The sequence below is a fragment of the Siphateles boraxobius genome, unplaced genomic scaffold (genome assembly GCF_051911475.1).
Source record: "Siphateles boraxobius isolate OS27281-9 unplaced genomic scaffold, OSU_SipBor_1 25, whole genome shotgun sequence".
Taxonomy (NCBI): Eukaryota; Metazoa; Chordata; class Actinopteri; order Cypriniformes; family Leuciscidae; genus Siphateles; species Siphateles boraxobius.
The window spans coordinates 32245676-32259422 of NW_027508866.1; positions in this window are offsets into that span (position 1 = coordinate 32245676).

Sequence of the window (13747 nt, forward strand, 5' to 3'; positions counted from 1 at the left end):
AGGAGAGAGAGAAACGCATAGATGGATCACAGTATCTGTTACCTGCTTCTTAAACGGCCATTTTTAAAGGTTTAGGCCACCCCATAATGAAAATCAATGTCTGTCAAGCTACAGTTCAAATAAGCATATTTTAAATTGGCACTACACATTTGGTTACAAGATGTAAGAAACAATGGTGTTTGGTTTCATTTATGCTTTTAAGTGGAGATGTGTCTTGTTGTTCCTGACACAAAGCTATCATATGTCTATGGGCTGTCTGCTTTTATCCCAGCTAACAAAAATATCTTCTAAGAACATTTTGCTAACGTTACCATTAAGTTATTTTGAATGTTTTTTAATAAAAAATATGTTTTGGTAATGCAATGTTAGACAAAACATTAAGGGAACGTTCAGTTTATCATAGGAATTTTACTTTTGTATGTTCTCTGAATGGAAGTAATTTGTAACGTTTAAAAGTTTCAGAAAAAAAAAACAGGTTTTTTTAATGACGTTTTGAGAACATTAAAGACCAGACAACTTTGAACAAACGTTCTGGCAAGAACTGGAAGAACATTTGTGAATAACTTAAAAGAGAGCCTTGCCACAACGTTAGCCAAAGTTATGAGAACATTCCCTGTTAGCTGGAATGGTGTTTTTGTCCCTTTTTGCAAAAACAGGCCCTGGTAAATGTATGTTTTGAGTGTGAATCTCTAAAATTTCTCTTTTATGGCATTACAAGAAAGAAAAAAGTTTGGAATGACATGAGGGTGAGTGAATGATAACATCTAATTAATTGAACAGAATAGTTTAAAAAGGAGTAAACATGTTGTCATTTTTTTCATCCTCTGTTGTTTAAAAAACATAGCCTATATTTTCCTTCATTGAGATGTTGTTTTTTCACCCCAGAATGTCCAAGCTGCTTTTTGCTATACAATTAACATGATCTAGTGACTGTCAAGCTCCAAATGTGAAAAAAGGAATGATAAGTGCAATGAATGTTTGGCTAAGGTGTAGGCCTATTTCAAGTCTTCTAAAGTTGTGGTACAAAATGTAAGTAATTATTCAATTAGAAATCAAATGTCATGTTTGCGTTCAATTCCAGACATTTTGTAGATCAACACTTTCATTTTATGGGAAAAAAACAGCTTAGACATTCCTTAAAACATCGTTGTTTATTCTCCATATAATGCTAATGACTATCTTGGACCAGCTAGCATGCTCCAAGACAGAGCTAGCAGGACAGTGAGCAATTGATGACAAAATTGTCATTTGTGGGTGAACTATTCCAGTCACATTTATAATTGTGTGCAGAACGTATAATTGAAGCAAGTTGCATATTAAGTTTTAGACATACCTCAATATTATTAGTATATCTGGAGGAGTTGTTACATTAAAAGAAAGGACATTCGAATTGCCTTAGAAACAAATACCCATTTATTTTACATGCTTCACTGGAGGTGTTGCTTAATGGAGTTGGATCACTCCTAATGGATATGGGGAATTAAAATTGTGAACTAAAATGCCATCGTGAGCGTGAACGAGCCGCTGCTGACATCTGTTGGCCAGCATGTGCTGGTGTAGTTTACACGCCTGTCCACTAGGAGCCGCCATTGACCGAAGAGCAAGCGATTCAAAACTACAGTGACTCAAAAAGATTACCCGGCCACTGAAGCCACGCTTAAAAATTAAGATAAAAAAAAATAGACAGTAATACTAAGTAAGATTTAATCATAGAGTAAAATAGCACTAGCTCACTTTGCAAGCAACTTTGTCAAAAGTTGTCTTGTTTTAAATAAAAAAATTTAAGACAAACATTTAGGCCAATTGACACTTAGGCCTATTGATATTTTGATATCTAATACCAGGGTTATTTGACCATTTTTTACATGCTATCATTATGTACCTCAGCTAAATGATGTATTTGTCAGATTTATCATGTGTGCTGTAAAAATGCTGCTTTACATTTTTCCATTAAGTAGATTAATTTTATTTTATTTCAGCTTTAATTCAATGACTGGAAATTATTTTGAATAGTTGTAACAATAACAACACTGCCTTGCAGTAGGCTACATATGAATATGATAAATATACTTTATATTGATATATATTAAATACAATGGTATTATCTGATGACCTGCCACAGTACTTTTAGTAAGGGCAGATGTGAGTAAAATAATCTTATAAATCTATTTTCCTGACCGGTTTTACTGTATCTTTGGACTTGTTCACAATTTTTTTCATTTCCCTGAGACTTTATCTGGCAGTGATTTTCCAGACAAGGAAGACCCCTTTCCCATCCAATTAATCCAGACATCATCCTGGCTTCCAGCGCGATCCCAATAATGATAAAACCAAACAGAACATCTTTTGCATGTCTACACCAGACAGCAGGGAAATGGCTCAGATTTTCTTTGCAGAATAAACCATCATGTTTTCTCTTACATTCTCCTCCATGTTGTCAGGTATGAGAGCGAGGTCATTTCATCTGTAATATGTTAACGTGAGAGTAAAATGTGTGCTTCTGCATTAATCATTGCCTTCCAAATGCGTAGGGTTGTGTTTTCCAAGCCTCTGTAGAGCAGCTAGGTTTATTTATAATTAAATAAACCTTTAATTGGGGTTTTATTGAGGCTGTAATCTTTAGTCAATGCCTGGAGCATGAGTCTAGACATGTAAATGTATGACATATCTGATGTATTTACAACTATATACAGTACATCATAACAAGCCAGCATGAGGCATTATAAAGTAAAGGCACTGCTGAGGTTGCAAATGTTTAAATCAGAAAATTAGCTGCATAAACACTGGACACACTCCAAACGTCCAAAAATCTGCTTCGACTGATACGGCTTTTGTTTGTTTTCTCTATTGCACACACACACATACTCCTCAGAGACCTTAGTATACATAACCTTTGTGAGAAAAGCTACCTTTTTTGACTACATCCCCTAAAAGACATCATTGTTTGCATGGTTTCACTGATGCCAACGTTGAATAAACAAAACCATATGGTTGCTTATTGCACCAATTATAATATTAAGTCGTATTTTACCTCATCTGAAATTGGAGAGAGAGGATAAAATAACCGTTTGCTTAAAAAGACGCTTGATTTACCTCTATACTAACCCTAAAAAGCATTTGGACACTTAAGTGACACCTAAAAAATGTCACTGCATCAGATCATTTTTGCTCAATGACCTTTAATCAAATGAAATGTTGCAGTGATTTTTATAGGATTTTTATACAAAATCAGTAAAACAACAAGAAATCAGTTTCTCGTTGGTCATTCTCAGTATCTAACAAACTCTGACTCACGTTGGAATCGTCACTGTGCTGGATTTGTTGAGAAAAGGGCCTTTTGTTTCCTTCGGTATGAGGCTTTAATCACATTCTGGCTCTTTCTCGTCGACCGCCTGAAGAGTTTTGGACAGTGTCATTGTTGCCAAGTTAAATAGTGTTTTCTGGGAAAGAACCAAAGATGTGTGCGCTCCAGGACCAGTAGATGGCCTCATATCCCACAGCACAAGCAAACGTCAAGGTAAATTTGACTGTACTTATGGTTTATATTTGTAAGTCCACTCATATAAATAATGTCATAAGTAGTGCTCGATAAAGGTAAGTGTCACTGTTATATTGAACAGAACCTTAAAAGTTGTCAACTTGTAAAACTTTTTTTTTATTGGCAAGTAACTTGTCCTGTACTATTTGATACCTCAGATTGTGTGGCCATTTGAGGAAGGGTGTGCTATTACTTATTGTTTTATTTATGTATATTATTTTCAAACTTACTATTTTTGCCTGGCAAACAAAGAGATTTACTTTGAAAGAGGGAGCCGAGACATGTTTAGAGACCCGAATATCATAATCAAGACTTAGTGAACACTTTTGATTTGGGCCTCTAAGTAACCAGCTGACAACCACAAAACAGCCTGCTTACACCACTCAGAATGCATTAGCATCTGTAAAAGAACATGCTCAAACAATTAATCACATATTAGCGACCACATAACAACACAACAACATACTAAAACCGCCCAGAATACCCTAACTTAACAACATGCTAAACCACTTGGAATTCTTTAGCAACTGCAGAGCAACCTTTTAGGCTAAAATCACTCAGAACATCCTAACAATATAACAACAGGCTAACACCACTCTGAGTGTTATGCTGTTGCTAGGCTAGTCTGTTTTGAGTGGTTTTAGCATTTTGTCATACGGCTGCTAGTGTTGTTTTAGCATGTTGTTATACAGTTTCTTTCTAGGGTTAGTGGTTTTAACATGTTGTTATGCTGTTGCTAGAGTGTCCTGAGTGGTTTTCACATGTTGTTATACAGTTTCTTAGGGGTTCTGAGTGATTTTAGCCTATTGTTACGCAGTTGCTATGCGTGTCCTGGGCTCATTCCCCAAAAGTATCGTAAAACTAAGTTGATCTTAGAACCATTGCCACCAGTTCTCTCTATGATCAACTTATGCTTACAATGCTTTTGAGAGAAACGCAGCCCAAGAGACACTATTAATGTGACCCATTGATAACTGTGTGAAATCATCATAATCCACACCAAAACATTTTGACTGGGGGTGCATCCCACAGGAAAATTAGAAAAGCGTTTAACGTCATCTATGATGCACGTCTGAGAGTGCACCTTTCTATGCCAGTGTTGCTTTGTTTTTTCCCATGCTCCTCTGGTTCTGATCTCACTTTTCGCTCCATACATGTGTTTCTCATTAGCGTCTGAACTCTCAGAGCACAGCTTAGGGTTTTTTAATATACCTGCTGAAGGATGTTACATCCAGAGCGGAAACCTGAGAGAGAGAAAGTAAGGTATCGGCTGTAAGAACCAAAGAGGTCTGTAATACCTGGAAGAAGCTAACTGTTAGCATTGCCATTCACCTCAACGGCAGTTCCTCAGCTAACGCATGTAGCCCTAAAATAATGTGAAATATGTAAGACTATAAGTCTATACATGCTGTAGAAAGCCCTCAGAAAAGGTTGGTAAAACATCTACTGTATAATTGCTAGATCGGGCTAACAACAGGAAAATTTGTTCAATCAAGAAAGTTAACATGGCAAAAGATTTCAGAATCACAGCATTGTAGCCTATGCTTGTTCTGTTAAAATGCTCCCCTCAGGTTTGGATCACAGCTCAGGGAAGTAGTCACATGTGGAGGGAACCAGACACTAGCAGATCTAACATACAACAGGATTAAAGTCAAGAACTTTGGAAAATGCACAGGAAGGAACTCCGGTGGATGACACACACCTGCAGAGAAAAGAGACGGCCGCTCTTGGTTTTATGGTGCCACTGGAGGAAAGGTTACGTGCACATCATATGGATATGATCTTTTACCATGATGATTCATGGGTGATTATTAAATTGAATATTTAATGTTAAAAGTAAATAGTAAATTATAAAAGACTCTAGATTAAATTCTAATTGGATGACTCACATTCAGTGTTATTGTAAATGTTGTTAAACCCAAACACGCAATTGCTCATTCTGTATTAATTGTCAAGTTACTACAGTATGTTGTGAAGATGCAACACACAGTATGCTAATGAATCATTTTACATGGTGGATTGTTTACTCTGATTAAATCCAACTGATAAAACAGATTCTAAATTATGATTGGATGAAGCCATTGTAACCTGTGACCGCACATGTTATACACATGAGTGCAACAGTCAGGTTTGGGAAATAAAAACTCCATTCATTTTCTCCATAAGGAAATTGATTTTGAAAAATAACTTACAAACCCCAAAAGACAGTTTTACTGTGAACAACGAGATTGGTAATCCATGGTATTTATTTCTGCTGAAGCCGTCACCCCACATTATTTCATCTTATTTTAAAATACATGTTTAACATTGGAATTACGGGTGAAAAACTACATTACCCATGATGCTGTACAGAAAATTACACCAATCAGAAAATCAATAATAATCTCAAATAGCCGTTAATAATCTTTAGCCGTTAAACAACCAATCTTCTTTGTCTTTTTGTCCGATTTTCAAAAACTTTTTTGTTTTAAAATCATACAATACAAATTTACTGTGAATATAGACGCTGCATCCATTTCGTCCGCCATGTTTTCTTTCTGACATGCCGCCAACTCCCAAAGAAATTAGAGTTCATTAGAGTCCATTAGAATATACATGTAATTCGGTGCCAGTCATGCATTAAACGATCTTTCCGACATAACTGAAAATGCACTATATTCGCTAAAACGTCTTAGCTGAAATGGCTTATTCTATTATAGTTATATAACTGAACATTGGTGTCATTTATATGTACAGTGGTATTTAAAGTTGATCTGTTAAAATCGCACATTTATTCATCGCTTGTCTTGAAATATCCACACAAAAGCAGGATTAGACCGGTGTGGCTTTTCAGTTTGTTTTTCATTTGTGTGAAGTCATCTAAATTACTCTCACGTTCAGCTGCTTCTTATTGGGTGGCTGGATGTTGCAATGATTTCTGTGAAACGTAAGATGCTAGTAGTAAAAGTTTACAGGCAGTTTCAAAGAATCCCGGCCCACAAAAACCCCTGATGCTCAGAGATGAGTCATTTAAAAACAAACATGTGGATATGGTCATGTGTGCGTCCCGCTACGCTTAGCATGTAACAGCAATCTTAGTTTACAACTTTCCTGGATGAATTTCTCCAACGTTTGCTATCTTGTTTGACTTTTTGAAATCACCTATACTATACATCACCTATTACACACTCATACCTCACCTGAACTGGCTTGTGTAGTTTGCCTTCCTTTATGAAAACATAATATTCTGGCAAATATTGCAAACGTTGTCGTGAAATTGCAGCAAACTCATATTTTCACATGCAAATGAATTTGTAGGCAAATTTATCACGTTAACTAGTACGGCTTCCCTCGACTAAATATTTTTCTAGTCGACTAGTAGTCGTTCATTTAAGCGAATAGTCGACTAATTGTGACTTGCCTATATAATATATAGCCTAATCAGCACTCAAACGCACACATAAAGCTTGCCACAGCTCACCGGCAAATGTAATGATTATGAATGGGTGACTGTCAAAACGTTTAAATTTATTGGTAATAAGTTCTGTGTATTTGGCTTCAGAGATTAATTCGACAAGGCTGACTAGTCATAGTAGTGGCCTATTTGCACGTTTCATACGGATAATCTGAGAATATTTATATTCCATTTGAAATGGTTCATTTCACAATAGACATTTCAAGCCTTCTATAGATATATTTCTCATGTCTGTGAGGCAAGTATACACTGAGTTTCGGTTCATAGCACACATTTATCTAGGTTAACATTAGAGCGAGCATACTTTTAAAGTTGCTACTACTTAATAGCTACATGTTTCCAGTGATACGGCATATTTGATGTTGATGAATGATAGGTGAATGTTTGGATTTCCTGCCGTTAACTATTTGTCCCTCACGGACTGCGTGATTTCGCCACTTCCTGTGGAGGTTTTCTGCTGCGACTAACCGACTAATAAAATTTTGGTTGACCAAGACTCTTCTAGTTGACTAACGTAAATGAAATGTAACTAGGACACGCCTGCAGAGACCCTACTGAATTTGATGTTTTTTCCTCTGTTGCAGTTACACCACAGGGAGAATTAAAATGTCCCCTCCGACGCTCTGCCACAGCTGTTGCCTTTTAAAACGCTCGTTGTGCAAGAGGATATACAACAATTGAAACGTGTCCAATGATAACATGCTGGAAAAGTAGTTTTAGGCTGTGGGCACATCCACTGTCAGGGGGAGATTTATCTGAAGGATCTGGCCAATTCTAACAACGCTGTGTTGGTTAAGTAATGCTCTGTCGAACAGTTAATAAAGATATACTGTCTGGTCATTATTTGTTTTAGAGCTCCATTCAAGTATTAGGCAACACAGAAACAGTTGTGTGATTCTGTGACATGGCTGGCAGTTCTTGTAGGGGATGTTGACACAAGACACTCTTCTAGGGACTCAAATCTGTGGCACACCGCTTACTGATAAAGCTGTTGCAGTGTCCGAACTTGCATAGTTCTCTTTTGAGTTGGTACTTATTTTGAATAAGTAATTACTTCACGACTGCTAAAAAGTATGTTCTATATAGTATGATCTGTGTAGTATGAATGCACAATGGATGTACATCTGCCATGTTGCCCTTATCATGTGACCTACCAGTGTCAGTTACGTTGTTTCACTGCCTGTCATTCGTAAATCCTCTCCTGTGGCCTCATGGGATAGTAAAGTGTCCATCGTAAGCACACTTTAGAAATTTGCCGGAAGAATTAGGTCATCCGGGTACTTTTTGCCTACTCTTTTATGCTGTGAGTTCGGACATACTTCTTTTGTCACGTACTGTTTTTCACCTACTATGTAGTAGGGAAGGATGGGATTCCAGATGATGCCTTAGACATTCTCTGAAGAAATTGTAAGTGGCAAAATGTAGTGCTCTGGTATTCTGGTTATGAGTTTGTGAGGGAGCTACTATTACTAAGGTGTTCTGATTTATCTTAATCATGCTTGCACTGTCACACAAAAAAAAATCCTCAAAAAAATTATACTTAGGGGTCCAACAGATTGTCACTGTTTATTACCCTTACAAGGACAAGTTACCTTATCTACCCATAAAAGGTGCATGTCATTAGTACCTTAGAGTAGTAATATGTATCCTTAAAATATTACTATTAACCTTTTAGGGTTAAAAAGGTATAAAGTTGTCACTTTAATGGTACTGCTCCAGTGGCAAGCTGATGTACCCCTTAAAGTAACATTTGTCACTATTTTTGAGAGTGTATTTTGCTGGGGTTTTTTTTTGAGTGGCTGCAGGAAGTTCTTATTGCTAAGGTGTTCTGAGTGGGTTTTATCATGTTGCTAGAGTGTTCTATGATCATGCCAGCTGTTATTTCTAAAGTGTTCAGGATTTTTCAATGTGTTGCTGTGCAGTTGCTAGGGTATTTTGGGTGGTTGTTTTTAGCCTGTTGCTGTATCTAGCTCACTAAGAAGGTGGTGTGTTGCTATGTGATTGGCATCCATCCATTCATCCATCTATCCGTTTGTTCCATCATCCGTCCGTCCGTCCGTCCATCCATCCATCCAGTTTTATAGCCTGAAGTCAATCTTTTATAGTTTCATAGTTCTATGAAAAGCCATCTGTAAACCCTGAGGATACTTTAAACCTATGCACTGCACTAAAGAACCAATAATGCCACATCAGAAACTTTATTAATCTCCAAGGAATCATATTGGACCAAATTTATATAAAATTTGCTACTAAAGAACCACTTAAGAGTCTTTATTTTCACCACATTGTAATTACCCTGGGTTCGCACTGTGATTTAATGTTTGCATATTCCCTATGCAGTCTACTTTGCAGAATAAGAGATTCTTGTTCCTTTATCCTTTGACATAAGTCCATAAACAAAAAGAGCAAGGGTTGATTGGGTTCTCTGTAAGTGGGGGGCCAAGGGTCACGTACAGCAGCTTGAAATTGTTTTCCAGGATCATTTAACGTGCACCCCACAGTCTTCAAACGACAAGACCACTGATGGGCCAAATGCTCCGCTCACCAAAGGTGTGCCCGCGGGCACCATGGGGCACTGTACTGATGATGAAATGTGCCCAGCGCGGCTTCACATGAAGAGAGAGAGTGCAGCCCCAGAGGCCCAGCTGACGTTTCCAGCACAGATCTGCTCATGTGGTGTGTATTAAACAATTATAACCATTTCATCTGTAGGGGGTTGAGTAATATAACAATACACAGAGAATCTATTCATGGGAATTCACTCTGTAAAAGCTCCTGTTTCCAATTTAACACAACAAGGAGGTTAACAACCCTCCTTTACTAGCCTAAATGTATTGTTTCTTTTCTGAAATCTCTTACAAGAATGGTTTAGACTCCATCTATACTGAAAACGAGAGACCCAATGTGGCAAAACTAGTGTGCACTTGCAGATACACTCTTAAAATATAAAGGTTCTTTATTGGCATTAAGGTTCCGTGAAGAACATTTAACACAGCAATGGAACCTTTTCATTGCACAAAAGGTTCTTTATAGTGGAAAAAGGTTCTTTAGATTATTAAAATGTTCTTTGCACTAAGAATTAAAAAAAAAAAATCACTAAAATGTTCTTTTGGGAACCCAAAATGATTCTCCTTTATTTTTAAGATTGTAGGCTGATTATACCATACGATGTCGGTGTGCTGACCATATAGGGACAGTTCACTCAAAAATGTATATTCTATCATCATTTTTCTCTCCCTCGTGTCTTTCCAGAACACTTTTGTGGAACACAGAAGAAGATATATATATATATATATATATATATATATATATATATTTAAATGTCTTGCTGTAAGGTGTTAATACAATAAAGCCAATGTGGTCCAATATTGTTTGACTTTCAAAAATCATCTCTGTCCTACAGAAGAATGAAAGTCATAGAGGTTTGGAATGACATGAAGGTTGGATATAACATTTTTTTATTTAATTATCCCTTTAAAACCCTTAAATTTTTGTATTACACTTTCTGAAACACATGTCCATTTCAAGACCTATATTAGTCAATGAGAACAAAATGTAATGTATTGTGGTAATTGACCTTTAGACAAATCATTTGGCCTCTTCCATTGCTCTTTACAGGGAATCAGGTTTCATCCTGTTTTCAGTAAAAATCCAGTGCAATGGGTGGCAGGAACAACGAATGCAGCCATTCTAGTTCATCTGATCTGAGTCCATGATCGCTGTAGGTAAGTCCTGGGAACCTCAGCAGAGTCAAGGTGGGTAATATAAGAAAGACCTGATTATAATAATATATGTGGAGAAAATGTATTTTTTTAACTACTTTTTGATCTGATGTTTATGGCACATCATCAATAAGCTGTGAATTTATAAGCTCTACTAGCCAAGTTGCTTTAATTCTAAGGATGTCAGCAGCAACATAAATGAGGAATGATATTTTGTATCCTCTGATTTTCATTAAATATATCTTTTAACATACATTTTGACTATGTATAATATGCACTCATATAACTATGAATGGGAGTGCAATGCACAATATGGTGGAATAAGTCCCACCTTTTAAATAATAGAGCCAATTGTTAGTCATTGCGTCACTGCAGCTGCCGTTAGAAGCTTGATTTGAGCTTTAAGAATCAATATTTATGAGACAGTTATCAGATTTCATTGGTGATTTCAAATATGAAATTTAAGCTTACTGAACAGCTTTGACATATTTGATGTTTCCCCATTAAAAGAGATAGTAGCCGCACTTGCATGACTACAGCTGTACGAAGGCGTTTCAAAGATGGCCTCTGACTGAAATGACTTGCCTAAAGGGACTTTGATAAAACCCACAATGTAACACACTCAACTTGACCTTTTCTATTTCTCTCTACACTCATTATTCCATCAGATTGCCAAATGTCAAGACATGTTTATTAAAAACTAAATTAAACATCTAAAGCAACCTCTCGCTGAATTAAAGCTGCAGTAGGGAGTTTTGAGAAAATGTTGACTTAGCCTGAAAATTTGAACAAGCACAACTTACAGGTCCAACCCCCTTGCTCTCTGCTGCGCTACAGCCCTCCCTCCACAGCTCCTCCCCCACAGCTCCTCCCCCACAGCTCCTCCCCCACAGCTCCTCCCTCCACAGCTCCTCCCCCACAGCTCCTCCCCCACAGCGGAGCCTGCTGTGAACGCGCAGACTAGTAAGCAGGACCACCGATGACGGCGGATTATATCAGTTATGGAACATTCACTAATAGGGACGAAACATCAACAATATGCTTTACATTGACTATGGCCTGCCCATACTTTGACTACAAACTTGGTCCTCAAATCATTATGTATTTTGCAATACATGTAACTTTATAAGGTTGCACTCTTTCTATAAGTTATAGCTACTAAGATAACGTTAAAGGATTAGTTCACTTTAAAAAAAAACTTTTGCTGATAATTTACTCACCCCCATGTCATCCAAGATGTCCATGTCTTTCTTTCTTCAGTCGAAAAGAAATTAAGTTTTTTGATGAAAACATTCCAGACTTTTTCTCCATATAATGGACTTCGATAGGACACAAACGTTTCGAGGACCAAATGACAGTTTCAGCGCAGCTTCAAAGGGCTTTAAACGATACCAGACGATGAATAAGGGTCTTATCTAGTGAAACGATCGGTCATTTAAAAAATAAATAAAAAACTTTAAGTTTTATAAGCACAAATGCTCGCCTTGCTCTGTTCTGTGATGCACGTTCGTGATCCTGTTCGAACTCGTTCATCCAAATGAACAAATCTTTTTTCAAGTCATTCGTTCGTTGAATGAACGAAATGACTCGAAAAAAGATTCGTTCATTTGGATGAACGAGTTTGAACAGGAGAGTCACGAACGACGGTACACGCTCGCGCTGTGCAAGAGAGGGGTGATCAGCGCGTACACGAGCGTGATTGACACTGCTAAGACATTCCTCCTGGCTCTGATTGGTTGTTTCTGACCGGGAGCGGTGTATTTCTGCAAATGGCAATAGGACCACAGGCAGGAGCCAGAGGAGCTTGATTTTTTTCACAGATTATCTGTCTCATATTCTACTTTCAGGACATAATGAGAGTTTTAACAAATATTTGTTTACAAAAGCTACCTACTGGAGCTTTAAATAAGAAATTGGATGAAGTCACATAGCATAAAACATTTTGCATGGATAAATACTTATAGTAGGCAGTATACAGTCTATATAGGCTACTGCACAATATTCAGTAAAGTTAGCTAACGTTATATTCCCTTCTGACCATAACCAGTGTTGTTTAGGTGTTGCATGGTAGGCCTATTTTCTGTTTTGTTTTGTTCTGGATGAATTAAATTGACGCGCGTCAACGCGTTTCACATTGCTTGCTATCGACAATCCTGCATCACCGAAGCAATCTCTATTAGTTTGTAAGATTTTTTTCTATCAAGCTTCTGAAGAGGAGCTGCTACTGTTAAAGATCTAAAACGCTTCCCTGCTGCTTTAACAACCCCCAGTGATCGCTTTTAACATCAAGTGACGTCTATTGTACTTATTTGGCCTTAGAAGAAAGCGACCTGTAGCTCTGAAGTCTGGTTTTAAACAGGAGCAGAGTAAAAGTATCTTCCCCGCTGGTGCGCTGTGCTTCTGAACCCCGTCGAGAGGGTCTTCTGCACCGACGCACGCTGTAGGAATATGGGTTAAGCTCCTCAGGGCAGGCCCTTGAAGTCATTTGACTGGATATATAAATGTTTAGTGCTTGTTAAGAGCAGATAAAAGTCTTTCCTGCTCAGTGCGAGGAGGACACCAAAGGTCGAGCTCCGAGATGAGTCAGAGACCAACACATATTTATAGTCTTTTAACAGATGGCACTGATAGTGTCGACATTTTCTGTACTGGACAGGATCCTTAAACAGTCTTAAATTTAGTTTTTTATTAAATTTATGGCCATAAAAAGGTGGAAATAGCTAGAGCTGCACGATTAATCTTTAAAAGATTACCGTCACACCGACGTGATCTTATTCCTGAATGACAACAAATCACCTGTGTCTATTAAACCTTTAACAAAATCATGCCGGAGCATTCGATTATCGATTACATTGTTATGCCACTAGGTAGCGGAAAGTGACTGTTAAACATGTTTGTCGTGGAATCATTAATTCGATATTTGTTCAAAAACGCTGATTCCTCCGGTAATGAAACAAGCATGAGTGAGTCAATGGCTGCATCCGAAATTGCATACTCTTTCGAGTAGGTACTTATTTTGAATAGTACTAAAAA